General features: G+C 42.3%; 1 pseudogene; it reads right to left on the bottom strand.

The window, feature by feature from the left end:
• Nucleotides 1-5,742: 5,742 nt before the first annotated feature.
• On the bottom strand, nucleotides 5,743-6,545 carry LOC142873712 (heterogeneous nuclear ribonucleoprotein A1-like; annotated as a pseudogene).
• Nucleotides 6,546-7,047: the final 502 nt, after the last annotated feature.

The raw sequence follows: 7,047 nt of genomic DNA, 5'->3' as shown, positions 1-7,047 counted from the left end.
ATCTCCTCATTCTTTCTCAGGCATACCCCCACCTCCTGCGTCAGCATGTGGCGGCTGCACTGGCTCTGACTGTACCGTCTCTGTACTCTGAGGGAAGGCTGGCAACAGAGAAAGGACCCTGCCCTGTCCTGGGCTACAAATTTTCCAGCTAAGACTGTGGACTATTTGACCTCTATGACTGGTACACAGCGGTCTTCTTGAAATGCTTTCTTGTTATCCTAGGGATTTTGAGGGGGTTTTGCCTCTCTTCTCTGTTTGACTTCCTGTTTCCTGTGTTCCATGTCTTTCTCCTTCTTCATTTGTTCTCTTAATGCAGTGGGTCACATCTTCCAGTAGTGCCCTGGAAAACAATGTCTTGCACGTCTAATAGCAGTATCTGTTTTATATTCTCCCATCTGATTGATATTTGCTTCTGTATTGAATTCTACATAGGAAATAACATTCTTTCTGCACCTAAAAGGAATTCTCGATCCCACTAGCTTACAGTGTTCATCTGATTTTTAATGCTTTGTATGTGACTTGCTTTTACATCTGGAAGCTTTGAGAATCTTACATCCATGCTCAGTTCTGAAATTTCACGATGATGTGTCATCCACACTGCTGTTTCAGTCCCCGCTCAGGCCCCTGAGGGTCTTTTTAGTCTGGGAATTCATAACCTTCAGTCTTGGAAAAATGTCCTTTCTTGATGATTTCCTATCTTCAATTTTCTCTGTTCTTGCTCTTTTTGAATTTCTATTATTGTATATTAGATTTTCTAGACTGTTTTCTAAATTTCTTATCTCCTTTGACCTATTTTCCATCTTTTTGTTTTAGTTTCTTCTTTTTGTTTTCTATATTCCTTTTTTCTAGTCCTTGTTCTCAGTTCATAGATATATCTCCCTAAACTCTTTTGTATATTCATGGTAGGCTTTAGAATATTTCTTCTCCCTTAATGTTTTTTGGTTTTGTTTCCTGGAAAGTTGTTTTTTTTCCTGTCTGTTCTAGTTTTTATCTTCCATCTTGGAGGTCTTCCCTGGTTAGAAACTCTGAACACATGTGTAAGACTGGTCGACTTTGAACTTCCCTATAGTATGATCTGATGAGACATGTATGGGAAAACTATGATGTCAGTGACTTTATGTCTTTTCTCTTAGGCTGCTCACACTTCCCAGGGGAGAATTTTCCTGTCTTCTGCATGAGTGATGGAAGCCTACTGGGGTTCCTAAGCACTCAGTATTCAATATGCATAAGTTCACCTAAGCCTGCTGTCAGTATGGCTAGCATGTCCTTCATCTGGGGCCTGCTGGTCTGAACTCTCATCACAGCCCTCTCCTGGCTTCCATGTTGTGTTATAGAATCCACTTGAAAATTGCTACCTTAAACTACTCAGTATGAGGGGTTTATTTCTATCTCCTTGGCCATATTTAGCCATTGACTTATTTATTGCTCAGATATGATGAAAGGATACATGATGTTATTTCTCTATACAGGTGGAAAATCTGAGTCTCCTTGATGTCACAGAGTCTTCTAAGCAGTAAGCTGCCTTATTTACATAAGAACTCTGAGAATCAACTTATCGGTCAGCATGCTGCCCTTTTTCAGTTTCCAGTATCTAGGAAGAAGAGTCAGTAAGCTGAAATTAAGTCGGTGCATGTAAACACTAAACACCCAAGACTCATGGCAAATATTTAAGGTATCTACAAGCTAAACTTCTACTTTTGTTTAGTGCAATTAACAATAGGCTTCTTTTCCTTAAAGAAATTAGCTGAGGGAAACAGGATGAAATATAAGTGCTGGTGATAGTTATTAAACATTCTAATAAGCACTTGTTCTTGAGTCATTTATGCACCAATTTTTCACACCAAACAAATGCTCATTTTCCTTATGGTTTGCCCTGTTCTCCACATTTTCATTTACTATGACTTTTCTATTTTGCACTTTCTATTCGTGCTTTTTATTTTTCTTTTTTCTGCTACTTTTCCAACTGATTTTCTAAAAGTTTCTCTCCCCCATTTATACAACAAACTCAAGATCAGTTACATCTTCTAGCCAACTGAGCTTCACAATTACCAACAAATCAACCAATAAATGATTTTCTTAAGTAGACTTGTGTGTGTGTGTGTGTGGGGTGTGTGTGTGTGTGTGTGTGTATAAAATGGAAGAATGGGCAAGCTCTGGAAATAAAGCATGAGAAATATAAGATGTCACTTTCATGAATAGTCTATGGTTGCAAGATTTTTCCATGCAAAACAGTTATGTTAAATGAGCATAAAATATAACATAAAAATGTAGAATGTGTGTCCTTGATTAAATTTCTTCCAGCTGGTGCTTTGCCCCATCATTGACATTGCTAGAAATGATTAGCATTCCACAACATCCAAGTTCACAGTGTCAGTGGGTTGTCTGCAAGCTTGTCTGGATGAATAGAAAGTGATTCTAATTCTATTAATATCATTAACAAAAAATAGCATGCTGGAAAGATTTGGGTTTGAACTTCTGTCTTTTATTTGCAAAATTCCCATTTTAAATGTAATCAGAATAGACATTATAGTACTTTTAATACTAAAAGCAGCTCAGTAATAGCTGACATTTATTGCACATTCACTACAAGACATGAAGTGTGCAAAGAACATGCATCATCATATCTCATCCCTTCAAATCTCTTCGAGACACTTGTGATTACTCTGCATATTTTACAAGTGGGAAAACTGGGTCTCAGACTGATAATGTGCCCAAGACCACATAACTGGGAAACTGTAGAATCCAGGCTTCATGGCTCCCGTGTCCATGCTCTTCAATATGATGCTTTACTGTCCCAGTATTGGATAGAATATATTTTTTAAAATGAATCTATTAAAAACACATGGTGATAGTTATCTGAGTTTCTCAATGTTGTTTTATTAAGAAAAGATGATAGAAGATAAGAAATAAAGAAGTCATCCAATACTACAAATCCCAAAGCATTATTCACACCACAAAACTGAGTAAGCATTAGAATCACTGCCTCAATTAAGAATGTTGTCAGTTATGTATTGCTACATAACAAATTACCCCAAAACTTGGTGGCTTAAAACAATAATAATCATTTTCTGTCACAGTTCCTGTGACTTGTAAATTCAGGAATGGCTTGAGTGGTAGTTGTGGCTCTTGGTCTCTAATGAGTAGTAGTCTAGTGTCAGTCAAGGTTACAGTCTTCTGAAGTTAAACTGGGACACGAGAATCTGCTTTAGCTGTGTAAGAAGAAAATAAAAATCTCAGGACAACCTGTGCCAAGTCAATATGCAAAAGAGAAGGTAAAGGCCTCAGGCACCTGTGAAAACCTGGCCCCACATGTCATTCATGAAGCAAATTCCTTACTGGCCTCCCATAAGCAAGGACATACAAATTGTAGCTTTAGGTCTGCAGGCCACATCTAGCTCCTAAAATGAAAGTCTGTTTAGTTTTATACTAATAAAGTATTACAAGTTATCTTCACGGGTACAGAACAGAGACAAGATAGGATCAAACATTCTTCCACCTACCCAGGGACATCTACATTATTGATGCTTCCTACACTCCCTTTTTCTCTTCTAACATCTGTTTTATCTTATGTAAAATGTAGATTTTCCTGGAACTCACAAGAACGTAACCATTTTGTCTCACTATCACAACCCTGCTTTTTTTTTTTTTTTTTTAATGCCTTTAAATGTTGAAACCTCCAAAGCCCCTTTTGGAAAAATAGTCACAGCTTTGTCTGTGGTCTGTGTTTTCCCCAGCCATGTCCTCTACTTTGGCTTTAATGAACCTCCACAGATTGAGATTTTTTGCCCAGACTTTTATTGGGGGCCAATAGCTCACTGACATGGTTGGTGGTGTGGTGGCAGCGGCGGGCGGGTGGCCTCAGCTCCTCTCTGCAGGGCCCCACAGTGAGTCACCCAGGAGAACAAGGCAGAAGCTGCAAAGCCTTCCATGATCTATTTTCAGACGTCATACATTGTCACATCCCCAAAATTCTCTTGGTCTCAGGTTAGCTGTGACTTCATAGGTGGAGACTCTGTGGGAGTGTGAATACCAGGAGGCAAGAATCACTGGAGGCTGATCTTGAGGCTTGTTATCACAAAGAAAAAAGCGTTTTTGTTTTGTGAATACTTGGAAAGCCACAGTGTGTCGGCGGTGAGATGCCCAGGGTGCTTTCTGATTCACGCTAGCCAGTAGTAGAGCAGCTTTCCTTGGGAGGGGTCCATTGCCCACAGGCCAGCTGTCTCGCTGAGTGAGTTAGGCTGGCTGAACGTGGCAGTGCTATTGCTCCAGCAAGTGGAGAGGGTTAGTGGTAAATGAAACCAAAAATATTTTGCCCCAGTATATACTTTTTGGCATATTTTAAGGTGTCTATTCAGAGGGCCTGCAGACAAGAATAGCCCTGCTGGTCCAGCACAGTAGATCACGTCTGTGATCCCAGCACCTTGGGAAAGCAAGGCAGGAAGATAACTTGAGGCTGGGAGTTCAAGACCAGCCTGGGCAACATAGTGAGACCCTGTCTTTACAAAAAATTTAAAAATTAGCCGGGCATGGTGAAACGCACCTGTTGTGCCAGGTACTCGGGAGGCTGAGGCAGGAGGATGGATCATTCAAGCTCAGTTTGAGGCTACAGTGAGCTATGTTCAGGCCACTGCAGTCTAGCCTGGGCAGTAAAGCAAGACTCTGTCTCTAAAAAAGAAAAAAAGAAGAAGAAGAATAGCCCTGCAAAGCTGCCTTTTGTGGAGGAGATTTACATCTGTAGAGAAAATATGCACTTGTGAAATAAACAGCCAGGGATTCCTGAGTCCCCCTGTTTGTCCGATTTAGGAAGGATTGGCTTGTGGGAGATGGAGGCTAAGAATCTGACACCTTTGGGAGTCTGACAGACACTTGTTCTTTCTGAGAGCTGCTACCTGTGAGGTTTCATCGGCATAACAAGAGCACCTTTGCGAGACTGGGCCTTTCCTCCTCTTACCTTTTCTCCTATTAATCTGCCCTTTGTCAGTTGATTTTCAGCAATGGTCAGAGGCTGAAGGGGAAGTTTCCCCTTGGCCCCAACAAGGGGCAGGGGAGAAGAAAAATAGATAAGGCAACCAGGGGAAAACTATGGCCAAGTTTTGAAATATTTAATGAGGAATTTCATTTTATTAAATTTGTTTTCTTGGTGGACGATGTCAACTCATTTCCCTATGCTTCCACTAAGTCTGTATTAACACTTACAACAATCATAAGGTACTGTAGAATTTGACTTGTTTTTTAATAGGCAAATGTTGGATTATGTTTCAAAGTGAGCTTGGAATGAAGAGAGTCCACCAAGATCCCTACACATCTGGTAAATGCAACTCTATCATCTTTCCTCTAAAACTGGAGAGAGTGCTTCTTTCTGGAGAAACTATTTTACAATGTATTTTATCTTAGTTATTTGTTTATTTTTAAAAAGATGTTTATTTATCATCATGAACAGACTATTACATTTAGCAATCAACAGCATGAGTGCAAAAAAAAATCTATATTAAAACTTTCTGTTGGAATGCTTCACACTTTCCACAGACCAGAAAGTAAAATAACCTGTTATACCATTAGTCACAAATACAGTCCTCGACTTTTTGCCCATACACATGAGCACTGTCTAAAACACGTCTTCTTTGTAGCAGCTGGGCCCCCCACCACTGTGCTTGGCTGAGTCCACAGGTCTGTTATAAACTGTAGCTTCCCTGTCACTTCTCTGGCTCTCCTCTCCTGCTAAGCTTTGTTTCCTAGGAGTAATTAAAACCTTCTGCCACTGCCATAGCTACTGCTGCTATTGGAATAACCAAAGCCACCTTGGTTTTGTGGTTTGGCAAAGTATTGGTCTCCACCACCACAGGGGCCAGAGCTTCTGCCTCCTAAGTTTCCTCCCTTCATGGGTCCAAAATTTGAAGATTGCTTTTGGTAATTGCCAAAATCATTGTAACTTCCATCACCTCCAAAATTGCTTCCATCATTACCAAATCCATTGCACCTGTCCCCATTGCCACCATGTCCACCACCACCACGGCTGCCATGAAAGCTACCTCCACCAATGAAGTTTTCTCCATGACCAAAGTTGTCATTCCCACCAAAACCACCTCCTCAACCACCACCAGTTTCTAGGAGCACTCTGATCTCTTTAGCTGGAGGAAGGCTAGCATCTCTTGCTTGAACAAGGCTATCTTTGCTTCACAGTTGTGGCCATTCACAGCATGGTATTTCTGAATGACAGCCTTATCCACAGAGTCACGGTCACCGAAGGCTACACAAGCAAAGCCCCTCCTCTCGCCACTGCTTTGGTCAGTCATGGTTTTAATCACTTCAATTTTCCCATTCTGTTCAAAATAGCCTCTTAGGTGATGTTCTTCAGTATCTTCTTGATGCTACCAACAAAGGTCTTCTTTTCCAGTTAAGTGGGCACCTGGTCTTTGAGACTATTCCCTGGAGATAGCTCTTTGTTCCACGACTCTTCCATCCCCCTCGTGGCCATGCACGCCCCGCTGCCTCCGCCTCCCCCACAGTGACACACCGTATGTGACACACCGTATGTGACACACCATATGTGACAGCCTCCACCTCCCCCACGGTGACACACCGTATGTGATACACCATATGTGACACACCATATATGACACACTGTATGTGACAGCCTCCGCCTCCCCCACGGTGACACACTATATGTGACAGCCTCCGCCTCCCCATGGTGACACACGGTATGTGACACACCATATGTGACACACCATATGTGACAGCCTCTGCCTCCCCACAGTGACACACTGTATGTGACACACCGCATGTGACACACCGTATGTGACACATCATATGTGACACACTGTATGTGACAGCCGACACCCCTGGAGCGCCGGGTGTCTGACCTCTCGCTACCGCACATCCGTGAGCGACCCTGTCGCCAGCTCCTCAGACTCTGGTCCTGGGGAGCTCAGGCCGGCGATGGGGAGCCGCGTCCTGCTCTCAGCAGGCTCCCGGTCGCGCCGGCGAGCGAGGCCGCCCTCTGCAGCGTGCACAGGCAGGAGGGCGCAGTGTGTTTTAACAGAGTGATAT

Source organism: Microcebus murinus, chromosome 11 (assembly GCF_040939455.1).
Source record: "Microcebus murinus isolate Inina chromosome 11, M.murinus_Inina_mat1.0, whole genome shotgun sequence".
NCBI classification, from domain to species: domain Eukaryota; kingdom Metazoa; phylum Chordata; class Mammalia; order Primates; family Cheirogaleidae; genus Microcebus; species Microcebus murinus.
Note: the sequence above shows the minus strand (reverse complement) of the source record. Positions and strands in the feature narration are given on the sequence as shown.